Source organism: Fulmarus glacialis, unplaced genomic scaffold (genome assembly GCF_000690835.1).
Source record: "Fulmarus glacialis isolate BGI_N327 unplaced genomic scaffold, ASM69083v1 scaffold31800, whole genome shotgun sequence".
In the NCBI taxonomy this organism is placed as follows: domain Eukaryota; kingdom Metazoa; phylum Chordata; class Aves; order Procellariiformes; family Procellariidae; genus Fulmarus; species Fulmarus glacialis.
The window spans coordinates 1,556-15,067 of record NW_009186316.1 but is presented as its reverse complement, the minus strand read 5'-3'; the positions used below and the strand labels follow the sequence as shown (position 1 = coordinate 15,067).

Here is a 13,512-nt window from a genome sequence, read left to right as displayed (position 1 = left end):
CAGCACTTTTGAAGATCAGATTCCCCAGCTGTGTCAGATGGAGTGCTGTAAAAATAGGACAGAGATAGAAATTCACCTGATCTTTATAGAAAGAGCTTCCTCTGGTAAGCAGAAAGAATGACTGTATAGCCTGAAGGTATTCACAGTCAAGTAGACTGAGCTTGTCAACTCATTCTGCTGGGGACACAAAACAGCCATCACTGAAGAACAGGGTCAGATTCCACCTACTGACCTAGGCTTGAAAGGCAGCAATAAAATGCAGAAGTTCTGGTCTCCTTAGTAAAGCTGACTTGTATGTGCTTTACTTTATCCTCTCTAGCAGCGTCCCATGGAGAAAGGCTTAAGCAGATGAAAAAAATAAAGATTTCCCTTTTTTTCTGGTAGAGAATTAACTCCTCTGGGGTCTCCTGCGAGCATACAACCTTCTCCTATGCATTGGAAGTCTCCGCAGCTGAGTATTTCCACGCCTCTGGCTCTGCAGAGCATTCATTCGGATGGGAAGGATGGTTTTGCTGATGACATTGAGACGTTCGTTCAGTTCTTCTAGCCTTTTCCTTATCGACTGGACTTCCCTCACGAGATTGTCCACAGCTGCGGAGACAGGGCGGAGACTACAGAGAGAGTAATACAGGAGAATAACTCAGTGTGAGGAACGTTGCTGAGCATGCAAAATAATTTACCATGGCCTTGAGTTTGTTGGTGGGGAAGTTACAAGGAAACATTAACAGATGCTTCCAAAGCCACCCTGACCCTTGGGTGGTGGGAACTCATCTGAGATGCCTTCGTCTGAACCCAGGAAACCACGAGCTTCAGGACCAGGACGGGCGACACGCTCTTTCCATCGCCACCATCGCGCAGCTGGCTCAGTGCAGAATGACAGCTGGTTTATGAGCTCCCAGAAGCACTTCACAGCACTCCTGCTTTAAGAGGGGAGATGAAAACCATCCTGCATGGCTGGAACCAGCAGGGGTAGAGAAGAAGAGAGCAACAATGCGTGGGATCACCTAGGAGGATTTCCCAATGAAGGGCAGGCTGCTGCGTGCCGTGGTGCAGCTGTGATTGCACAGCTCCCTGGTCGCTCCAGGCTGTGCCTCTGCCTGAGCTGAGCGAGGGGGAGAGCCAGGTTTTACATCAGGATTTGGCAAGGTGAGGGCTGCATTGATGCACCAGTGTGCTTGGGGGTAACCATGTCCCTTCCCTTGGAGGGCTTCCTCTCAGTCTCCCTTTGGGTGTTCCGAAGCTCTGATCATTCTAATCTTACCTGATATTAATTAGTATTAATTAGCCTCAGTGTTAGCCAGGAGCAGACATGGAGACTGGGCCAGTGATTCCCATGGATTACTGTCAGTCCTCCATATTTCTAATGGACTGGCCTGTGTCCTTACCAGCAATTACTCTTAATTCAAAGCCCTATGCAGGAAACATGGCTGAGTAGTCTCATTACATCTCCCTGGACTAAAGTTAGAGCTTTCCAAATACATGACTTAATATTGGCCCTGATAATCTTAGGCAGCAATGAATTTCAGCACTGGCAGTGTGAACGTCATGATGAATTCTGTGCTAATAACAGCAGCCACCATGCAGTCAGGGAGAAATCCACTTGATGCTAAAGGCCAGCATATAATTTATCAACTATATCCTCTTGAAACCCTAATTGTACAGACATTGTGTGACCTTCTGACTAGTGCCGTTTCATTCTTCTAGCCTTTCCTCTTCAACTGGTTCAATGCTTAGCATTGACAGATATTCTTTTCTTTTTCTTAAAGAGAAAGCTGAGTTATGGAAGAGGACCACTTGCTTTAGGAACAACTCTGATTTACGTGATATTTAGGTTTCTAGTATTCCCTACTCCTCTCTCCCTTTCATTGCCTTTTCCACTGTTTCTAGAAATTTCAGATTAAATTAAATTTTCTGAGTGTGCGCTCAATCGTTAATATTTCCTGCAATGCAAAGGGAGAAATATGAGGACATGGACTAGTGAATAGCTTTCTCTGATCTGGGTGTTACAGAGATTGAAATAAAAAACATCACAGGCCAAATCAGCTTCTTCTCCCTGCCCTGTGGCCAAGTCCATGTGTGGATTTGTAGCACAGTTCAGTTTTCCAGCCTGTTCTCACAGGAGTGTGGTGCCGACAACAGCCTAAATTTTCTTTAGGATAATTCTATATATAGTCAGGGCAGTAGAGAATGTTTCAACAACAAATAGTCAGCAGAATATTCAGTTTACTAGAGTAATCAGAGCTGCTAGGACAACAAATACCAAGACAGTGGGATTCATCTCCCCACAGTTGAGCAATCTGAAAGTTCATCTTAAAGAAGATGAATCCCGCTCAAGGAAGCACACCCAGGAGAGGACTGAATCCCACCTCCCGATGAAGGGAATTACCTGGAGAACTCAGGCAGCAAAGCATTCGGTAGGGTGTGTTTCATTTGCCAGAAGATGCCGTTTCCCCATTTCTCAAGTGTTTGAGTAATGCTGTTAATGCCTTCTATGTTGACTTTGTCAGCTAGGTTAGCAGGATGTCCGTGGAAGAGAGGCAAATAAACGTGACAGAACAAGAAAATGTGAGCCAGTGGTCTGAATTTGATTCCACTCCCCATCACTTGAACTGAGTTGCAATGAAATGCCAAATATTAAACATATGGAGGATCTAAATTAAAAAGCAGATAACCTTCCCTCACAGTGTAATTCTCTGCCTCCGGTTGCCCGAGTTTTCTTCTGCCACTAGATACCCCAGCTGATTATTCCTAAAACCATTTTTCTCTCCAAAAATCTCAGCAGTTTCCCAGAAGCTTCCCAGAATCAAGAAAAAGCACTCATGAATGAGCAGTGTGTGTCTCATTCCAAGGACACAATAGGCAAATCTTCACCCCCGAGTTAGCGAACGCCTCCAAGGCTGCACCACCACCACCTCTTACCGCCTTCTCTGTAGTTCCATTTCTGGTGGTCCAGAAATTCCTCCTGGGATTTACTGCAGGGCAAGAGGACGAAGAAGAGGAAAAGAGGAAGAGTCACCATGATGGCTGTTTGTAGGACCTTGACTTTCCCCTGCTCTGTGGAGACAAAAAATCTTGCTAACTGCTTTATTTCTCTTTTTCCTCTCCTTCTGCACCTCCCACCTGTCACCCCAAATTTTCCTCTGATGATGTATTTCTTTAAAATGTTGTTCAAGTTGTTCAGCCTAGCTTTTACAGAAGCACAGGGACTTTTGTTTTTCACAAGGACAAACCTCCTTACTTTTTTCCAAGCCATTGAGTGGTACAGAGATGCTTCATCAACTGGCAGCAGCTAGAAAGCAGCTTTGCTTCACATGTAGCCATGTTGGGATAGAACCTTATAGCTATAAATGTTCTATGAATGTCAGGAGGAGGTACTACGAAGTACGGAAATAGCTGCATCCCCACTTTGCAATTAGGGAAAGCAAGGTACAAAACAGTGAAGCAATTTATCAAGGATTTAATAGAGGCCAGATTAGGAAATCGTTCTTTTTGATCTGATCCACCAACCAGTGGCAATAACTGAGATGCTGCCCAGTGATGGAGCCTCAAACGCATGTACTGTCTCCACCTTGCCCTGATGTCAGCGGGTCAGTTCCTCCTGAGCAAATCTGCAGAGTAGGCAAGACAGGTATATGAACTGATGTGAGCATTTACCTAAGCTCCTTGTCTTCTTTCGAGTTTACCATCATTCCCAAGCCAATGGAAGTCAACCCTAACCTACAGGCCCTCCTGGACAAGTACCATCTCTGAATGTAAGAGGATAGGTCAGTCTCTCCACAGCTTACTCATGCTAATTTGTTATTCTGTCTTAATTAAGTAGTCCCTTGGTGTTGAATCTGATATTTTTATTTTTTTAAAATGTCACGAACAGCTGTTCTAGTAAAAACTGGCTGGAAATATCAATTATGCACATATTGCACATAACAAACAGAAAAAATGCATTGCCAAGTTCATGGGTTTTAGTGATTATTTCAGTCACCTGTGATGGAGGGGCTCATGAGAGAAGTAGGCACATTCAGAAAATCCAAATTACTCCCCTGTTCAGGTACATGCATCAAAAGTCTAAGACCTCACTGCAAAATATGAGGACATTAAATTGCTTTTTGAATATCATATAACCCTCATCTCCTAATCATCTGGGAAGAATTCAGCCACCTCAAAACCTACTAGAAGCTGTAGCAGATAAAGCAGTACATTAATAAATCCTTTTACTTTGTGCCTTTCTTACATTCAACCACTAGTGTATTTTAATTGCAACTGCATTTATTTTTCCATATATTTAAAATAGCAGTGTGAATATAGCCATACCGATGGAAAATGTCATGCTACTTTAAAAATATTACTTTCCACCTGTCAGGATGTATTTTGTACTCAGTATTCTTCTTCTAATTGCAGCATTCATTTAAAGGCAAAAAATAAATTACCTTCTTCCTATCTCACACATACATACACCTTTTCTACCCCCCAGCTCAGAGCTGCCAAAATGAAAATCTCTAAGAAGGTTTGATGATATCACGGAGGCACATAATGAAATGGTCTTCATGAACCTTCTTGAAACTATTTGCATTGACACCACAGCTCCTCTGCCTCTCTGCATTTTCAGATAAATACTCCAGCCTTTAGACCTTTTTTTCTTTTCTCTTTCTTTTGATGACTATGCACTGCACATGCCTTTTTAATCTTCCCTGCTGGGAAAGGATTCACCAGACGCAAACGTCTCTAATTGCAGATGATTTGAAAATGCTGCCAACATCAAGGAGGCAGTGTGGCTTCCCAGCTCATTTTAAAACATCCTGAAGAGATTGTCCATTCCTTACCCTTTCCACCTCCCACCAGTTTCAGTACCCCAGGGCTGGGATACTTTGATCTTTCTGTATTTGTTAAAAGAAGGGTGGTGATAAATTCCACCTACATCTGATACTGAAAATCAACCCTACTTGATCTCAACCCTTTTAAAACATCAGGCGTCCAAATGAATCACAAGACCCACACGCTCTGTTTGTAGGTCCCCTCATGGTCCAGTTCCTCTGTAGCTTTGTTCCCTGCATTCCTGAGAGCCTATTGTAATTTATTATCATAGTAAACACCAGGTTATAATCATCTTTGAAATAGATTCACATATCTCAGACACTTACACAGAAATTGAGCAATCTTCCCTCCCTTAGGTGGAATTGTAGAAGGCAAATGGATATTCACTAATAAGGTTTCTAGCAGAAAAAGTCTGCAGGGTCATCTGTAATAGGAACCAGATCCCAAGCCCATTGCAAATATGTCTCTGGATCCCTTGCAGTGTCACACTAGAAAATACTGTCAGGGTAGAACATGGATTGGACAAGCAGGGAGAACTCTCTTACATCCTTGAATGAAAGCACTTTTCTAAGTACGGAGAATAACAATAATAACATAGTAGCTTTGTTATTGGTACTATTAATTACAATAATATGGCATGCTCTCTCACAGAAAATTACAGCATATTCTGCCCTTGGAGCAGGGTGGGCTCAGTGATTCACCGGACAGTCCCTTCATCTGCAAGCAATGAAGACAGACATATTCGTCTCATTATTACACAATATTTTTTTTCTTCTTTTAACCTCTCAATTCCTCGCTCCAACATGATAAAAGAGCTCTGCTAGCTCAATACCCTGAGCAGAGCCCTGCTGTGAGCGGCAGTTGTGCCATCCAAGCCTGAATCCCTACCCCAAAGCAAAGGAACACTGCCAGGATTTGCACTCCCATCGCTGTCCCTCTCCCATTCACCCTCCCTGTTTCTTGCTGCTCCAGTATATTCCATTTCAGGCAGTGGGGAATGACAGTAGAACACTGAGATTTCACTGGTACCTGCCCCAGATTTTGACACCCTAAGGGAAAACAGGTGATGACTTGCCCATCGGTTGTGCTGTCTGCTAGGCTATTGGGGAATTGCCTGGGTTATCCTCTCCCGGTGCCAAACACAGCTTCATTTCAGAGAGCCCTCTCTCCCCTGAAGCCCGAGAAGAACACACTGTTCCTGTTGCAGACGTGAGTTGTTGCATTACAATTAAGAGCTTGCCTGCCCCTTGTATATCAAGAGGGCTTGAAACCTTTCCCTGCACTTCTGACTGCTCTAAACACATACACTCTTCTGATGCCACACATGAGCATCCCGGTGTGTTAGCTCAAGCCCATGCTTGCTTTGAGAGGAGGATTTTGTTGATTAGCAATCACTGTAGTGGTACCTAAAATGAAGGATTTTTCGCTGAAATGTTGGACTGCAAGTGAATTAGCTTTGTGGTTTTCATTTGAGACTCATTCTCCTCCCATAATTTTCCCAAGTTCCTTTCGAGCTACTTTCAAACTAAAGCTGAAGAGCGATATTGGGTTTTGGGTTATTTGCAGAGAAATAAAATATACTTTTAAATGAATCAGGGAGTTTGATCTCAGGTAAATCATATATACATAAAATGTAGCTCTCACTCCAATGGTAATGGATATTTAAACATCAAAGTAAGTTTAAGATTTTCAATTTTGTAAAGGATCTCAATAGATGATGAAGGTATTTTTGCAGACTGTTGGAATTTCTCTATCTTTATTTCCACATGCAATATTTTAAGAATATTTTAAGGTTATGTTACTTACACACACCCAACTAAAATCTTCTGGTTTATGTATAAAGTTAAAGAAAGTTTAGGTGCTATAAACCAAACAGCTTCACATTAAAAAAACATATAGTAGCTGCACACAATTTCTCAGTTAATGCCAGTTCTGTCAGAGCTCCCAAGCTAGGATCCTGAAAAGACCCTGAGCTTTTAGAGGAGAAAGCTGCCAAGACTGTGAGTCCAGAACAATCAGAGAATTTGCAAGCTCTACTTGCAAAGCGGATGGCATTTGTTAGCTCTCCAAGCAAAAAAAATCAGGGTAATATAAACATTAGCATATGTTTGTAGTATTATGTAATGGTGGAAAGATCAAGAAAAATGCCAAAAGCAATTTAAAAAATTGGATCCTACAATATTAACCCAGCCACAGTGGTACAGCTAGGATATCACCTGTTTCAAAAGTCCTTGTTAAAAATCCATTATACTGTGTTGTTCTTCAGTTTATATGTGTGTGGGTATAATGCTCTATGTTGGTATATGCGCACACCCAGGTTGGGTTATGTAGGAATAACAATATCTTGACTTTTTCAAGTGTGGCAACATATTTGAGTTAAATGGTGCTGTTGCATATAATTAAGAGTTACACTGCTCATTTACTACCTGGGTGTTGTGTGAAAGCAAAGAGCACCTGAAACCCTCAAATAGCCTGACCATACTGCTAAACAAAGGGATCTGACTGACAGCCCCAATGACTGACAGCTAGGGTGATGCTGTTGCCAGCAGGCAAGCACACTGATGGTAAAGAAGAAAAAAAAAAGCCATCCAGGTGCAAAGCACATATCTACTGCAAATCATAACATTAGTAAAGTACTGTTGGTTTTAGGAGGTAATATACACCTTCTGCCTCTTCTCCAGATGTACCTGCTTTTTCAGGATATGTCTTATCTCCATCTCTCTCTCACTTAGAGCTTGGTGCTCCCCTCCCTCTTAAGAAGTTTCCTCTCTCTCCCTGGATAGGCACCCACAGACCTCGCACTCTCCATGTCTGCCTGTCTGGCTGTCTCTAAGGATTTGCTCACTCTTCCTTCCTCCCTCCTTCTTTCACTCTGCACACCCCTGGTCTCTGGAAATGTAGGTAGCAATCCTCCAACCTCCAAGTCCATGCCAGTCTGCACATGTTCCCTCCTCTCCTGGCTCTTCCCACGGGTCCCTTTAGAGTCCCTCAACCCAAGAAGCTCTCTCCAAGGTGCATGGATGTGTCTCCTCCAAAGCAAGAAACAAAACATTCCTAGGAAAGAAGGCAGAGAATTGCATACAAGCGTTACCTGTGCTCTTGAGGCCAGTCCTTCTGTGATGAGGCTTCCAAATCTCTGCCTCCCTGCTCCTCTTCTCCTCACCACCCCCTCTGCATTTCAGCTTGCAATGAGTGACGTGTCCCTCTTCATTTCCCCGCTCTCTGCGTTTCCACAGTCTTTCCGTGGAGCCTCCTCCAGCTGTACCTCTCCTAGCCCTCCCTCCCACTCCTGCAAGCTAGCCATCTCCCCCCACACATGGGAGCCTCATGGGAAGGAAAGCCTGGGCGATGGAGCCCCTCTTAAAGCAGCTCCGACTGCAAGGACACCCGTATATCTTTGCCCGTGGTTCTTTTGGGCAGCTCTCAACCGCGGGCTCTCCGGCACAGCTGTATGACTTCTCTGAACTAGTCACAGTTTCCACTATGCAGCGCTTCTCTCTGGCTGCTTGAACCCTTCGGCCATCCAGCCATGAATTTGTTCACCACGTTGTTCCTGCCTTTTAACAAACACGCCAATTAATTCTCTGCTGATTAGTTCATTCCTGATGTGCTCTGCCAAATCTATTTCTGGTGGAATAAACAAGGAGGGATGAAGCGGCTGCAGTGTTGTTATTTTTTTTCCCCCTACCCCCCCACCCCCAGGTCCGTCCCTGCCAAATCAAACAGGCTCAGGTCTGGTCAGTACTCAATAAAGAGATTTCCAAAGGAACACAAGGTGTTAAAGGGATGATTTTTGTGAAGCAGGAGGTGGACCCCTGACTCTGGTCCCGTGTCCGTGTCAGACTGATATTTTGCTGTGATTTGAGAGGATGTGCAGCTGCCACAGCCCGAAGCTGCACAATTGCTGTACACCCAGGCTCATGACTAGACCCATGGCACTGCTTGTGAGTGCCTTGGCCAAATCTGCATTCTTCCTGATATTACTTCTCCAGTATCAGCTGGCAACAATACCCTCTCTGTTTCCTGACCAGCCTATTCTTATTTAACTCTATTTTTGAACTGCCAAAACGTCTGCACTCAACAGTGAGAAAAAGATGCTTTTCTCACAGGGCGGAGGACTGTCCAGCCGCTCAGAATAAAAGCAAACACCCAGAAGTAAGGAGCCAGAGGATATGTGCAAGTGTTACAGACAGAGCAGTTACAAACGCAGTATTATGATTGCAACAGAGTGTTGCTGGTTTACCCCAGGTGAGGAGCCGATCAGGAGGACAGCTGAGTGGCATCTTAAGCACAGTCCATAAACATCAGCCAGCACTATCATTTAGTCAGCCACTTAAATCCACTCAAGAGAGAGGTCCAGCTGGGACCACACTCAGGGGTATCTGCTTCTCTGACACCAGAAGCATGTGGTTTTGGCTTCTCCTGCTCCCCCAGTCCCGCTGGCTCTGTGGCAGGGAAATTTCTGAGAAGACTGCCTTGTTTATGGAGCCTTGCCACTGAAACAGCAGGACATTCATTTGCAAAGTTATAAAACACCAGTTTTCAAAAGCAGCCCACAATATACAGGCTTAACACAGACCAGCCTCCGGAGGAACTGGAAACCTATTTTTTCAGGGCTCAAACAAGCAAACAAAATGTCCAGGCAACAGGCAAATAACCCAAACAATCATCTGTCTCCAGCTGTTCCCCATTCAGCACGTGGCAAACACAGTCCTGTTATGCTGCCGTTGCAATTCCCTGTGAAGAGGAAACGAACGGCTGAGGTCAGCGTGGGATGGGGACGCTGGATGGAGAAACGCCCTGAGCAAGAACCCCTCCACGGCATGGCACAGAGACACCAGCTGAGCGAACCTGATGGGGAAACCCACAAGGCGTGGCAACACACTCCCAAAACCCCAGTCCGAATCCAACCTGTGCTGGTGAAGGGTCGCAGTGTGTGCCCGATATCCTGGGCTCATGCTCGCAGCGTGCTACCTCAGCACGGCTCTCAGTGGCAGGAGTGCCTATCACAGAAATTCCCCATGCCCTGTGCCTCCTCAGGGATTAGTGGGGGGGGGCAGGACAAGAGGGAGCTGTAGCACTTCCCTTCCCTGTCTCCTGCCTGCTACCATCCACATTTCCAGTGATGTGAAAGGAGCACTGCCCAGCCCACCATCACCACTGCAGCTGCATTCAGATAGGGATACCCAGAGCCCACATGCCATCACTGTACCACACTAAGCAGAGACTGGGAACTTTAATACAATTAACTAACAAGAAACTCCCTTTTTTTTTATTGCCACATTCCTGTGACTCTGTTGTCGGCAACTGCAGCGTGTTCAATCTGCTCTCCTGTGTGAGGATTGCTGCTTGTAGTCAGTTTTCTAAACTTGAGCAGCCTCAGCATGAATTTTGCTTGTGATATGCAAATAGGCTGTTGCACGTGTCTGTCTGTGGGTCTCTCAGGACACGCAAGAGCTCTGAGACAGCAAAATCCCCCTGGCAAGAAAAATGTCTGCAGAAATATTTGTGCTCATTTCCCCAGACCCTGGTTCAGCCTGCAGCCTTTGGCAGGTGCAGATTTAGCAAGCTAAGGGCAAAAGGGGCTCAAACCCTCCCTGTAACCCCCTGCGCCTTGCAGGGTATTTGTGCCCTGGGCCATGTGGGAGAGCAGCAGCTGTGAGGGTCTCCCCAACACTGTTGCTTGTGTCCAGCCCTGGCTGCCACGCACACACTGAGCCAAAATACTCCCAGAGTGCAAAAACTGGGCGCCATGAGTGAGATGGAGTCACAGAGGAATTTCTGACATGCCCCGAGGACGAAAGAGGAGGCTGGCTCTGAGATGTTAACAGCTGTAGGGCTGGAGACCTTTTAAAAGTCCACACATGAGCCACCAGGGTTTTCAATAAAGCTCTGAAGTGCCACAGACGCTCCTGTGCAGTTTCTAGGAGCATCCATCTTTGGAGCTGCCCCAGGGACAGATGGCCACTGCTGGACTCCGACTTGCCGCAGCCCTGCACATGAGCTGGAAAGCAGCCTGCCTGAAACAGCTCCTCTCTCCCCAGACTGGCTTACAGAGCTGGTCACCTCCACCGCCGCCGTGCCCGTTCTCCTTCCTGCCCCTGCGCGAACCACCACTGCTTCCAGGTCTCGTCGACATAGCTGCAGCCACTGCTCTGTCACATCAGATCAAGGCAAATGCTGAGCACCTGTGAAGTGTTGCTCTCTTCGCCTGGTACCATTTCATACCTGCTTTGGACTGCTGCAGATCAGTGAGCGAAATGTCTTTGCTGCATGACGCTTCTTTCCTTGCCCAGCTGGGATGCCTGCATGTCACTGCTCCAAGCACAGGCACCTGCAGCAGGACTCAGACCTCCCATGGCATTGCCTTGAGCTCACGCGGGGAGGCAAGGATGTCAGAGGAAGCCACAAAGAACAAATGGGGGACAGAGATCTGGCACTGAGAGTCTACACAGCATTTCATAGCATGCATTGACCCAGTGTTGTCAGACCCAACTGGTTAGAGGGAAGAGGGTAACTCCCAAGGGCACGTCAAGATGTGTGCTTGGTGCTAGGCAGTTTGCAGGATTTTGCAGCAGATGCTGCCTCCCCTTGTGCATAACATAGCCCTGAAGCATCTACCCACTCTTCTCTTCATTTATTGCTTCGCTAGTTCACACACCACTGAGCACTTCCCTCCAGGCTCACAGCCACAGGACTTCTAGCATTGGCAGAACAACACTGGGACTGGAAGAGTCTCTAGAGATGGACCCATCAGGGTTTTGGCTGGGGCAGCCCCCACAACTACCAAGCACCGTGCCTGCCCCAAAACAGCACGTGGGCACACCACACAGCCTCGGGGCTGCACAGCTGAAACCTTTGCAGAGCTTCAACCATCTTCTGGCCTTTTGCTCATGCTGGGGTGAACTCAGGGCTGGCATTAGTTTTACTACCTGGGCTCATTAGAAACTCTACGATCATCTGCACTATTTAAAATTGCCTCAAGCGCGCTTGCTGTAGGTACCAGCAAACTTGGAGTGTTTTGCATCAGCTAGAAATGTTATTGTCACTTTTCGTAGTTTCACTTGCTTTTATTGTTTCTTCCTGTTAGTTTTCACTGCTTGATGCATTTTATTTTGTTGTTTGAACAAGCATTTCCTATTTATTGCAGTATCTGCTCCCGTGTGAGTCCTCTGTCATGGAGGGACTCAGCCAGGCACGGAAGGAAAGAGGATGGCGCTCCTGGCCCTGTCCATGTAGCCGTGCAAAGGGGAAGGGCAGGACAAGAACAGGTAAAAGCATTAGCATAGCACTAACAGGAGTGCAAAGATGCAGGTTATTTCTTCCCTCTGGACACCTGGAGGAAGGGACAGCTGAGAATAGCTCAGCAGCTCATCAGGAGGCGATTGCCCCTCTGATCTTACAGCAGAACTGCATGTGCGATCACTCCATCGTGCAGCTCTGCCAGTGACCTGCTTTAGCTTGAGGACCTTCAATAGCAGTGTTTAATGTGGGTCCCTTCTGAATCAGAGGTTCAGGTGTGGGCAGGCTGGAGAAGGCTGTAATTTCTGGCAGAAAGGTGACAAGAAGCAAGGCAGTGGAATGTAACCACCAGTAACCCTGCCCTGCTGCAGCCCAACCCAAACCTCTTTCACCATTTGTTTGCATTAGCCCCATCGTTTACTAAGTGATTGGCAGCTGTACAAGGGGAATCACCGTACAAAAAGGGACATTTGGTGTAGGCTGGTCCAGTGGCTAAAGCTGAAGAAAACTAAACAAGCTGATAGCAAGGGAGGAGGGGCAGTATGCATGGCCAGAAAGAAATAAAGGAGGGGAAAAAGAGAAGATAGCTGCAACCTGGGTGCAGGGCTAGAGTGCGCTATCTGGGATTTCTGGACAAGACAGCTGTCCCCACATATTGTGTTCCTGCTGCTGTTCAAGGACATCACCCCTCTCCTTGCGTGTGGAGTGACAGCGAGAAGTTACCGAAAGAGGTAACACTGAAGTGGTTTCCTTATGGTGTGTCCCACCATTTTTGAGCCAAGCGCAAAGTCTTCTGCTGGCCCTATTAGGTGACCCTGAATATCACGACAATTTGTGTAGGTCAGGTGAATATCGCGTATCCATACAGCGACTCCAACACACTGGCATTTCAAAGGACATGGATCAGGTCAGAAATCAGGCATCCAGCAGGGCGCAGCAAATTTACCTCAGGCAGGGTCTTCCCCCTACACAGGACAGCAGGTGCCAGTGTGGGCAGAGAGGGCTTGCACAGGCTTAACTCTGATGAGGGGCTGGTGGCTGCAGATTTTCATGCTTTTTGGTTTGTAACGTTTTTCTAAACGACCACACTGCCAACCCAAAGCTCTCAGACTTCCAAGCTTAACCCCAAGTGCCTCATTTTTCAGCATCTGCCTTTTTCAAACTGCTTTGGAAAAAATAAATAAAACGAACAGCAACATTCACATAAATGAATGATTTATTTGCAACTTCAGTTTTATTTTCACAGCTTTTTGATTGATATTAGTACACTTGACAAGTCCAATTTATATGCAAATCAGCTTACATTCACAATGTAAAGAAGGAAAACTTCATTTCTCATGCTTTGCAAATCATTACACCCTCTGAACATTTTGCTTAGTCATATGTTCCTCAAAAGCATCAGTTTTCACCACAAATCACTTGTCCTTGCTATCCATTAGCCTCACAGAGATCTCAGGGCTT

The 13,512-nt window shown here is 46.0% G+C and overlaps 1 long non-coding RNA gene across 1 annotated transcript; it reads right to left on the bottom strand.

The window, feature by feature from the left end:
* Positions 1 to 383: 383 nt before the first annotated feature.
* On the bottom strand, positions 384 to 8,060 carry LOC104071949. Its single transcript, XR_683604.1, has 5 exons — positions 7,901 to 8,060; positions 5,136 to 5,307; positions 2,920 to 3,054; positions 2,387 to 2,507; positions 384 to 611 (listed from the first exon to the last, which is right to left on the bottom strand). It is a non-coding gene; the product is annotated as an uncharacterized LOC104071949 (long non-coding RNA).
* Positions 8,061 to 13,512: the final 5,452 nt, after the last annotated feature.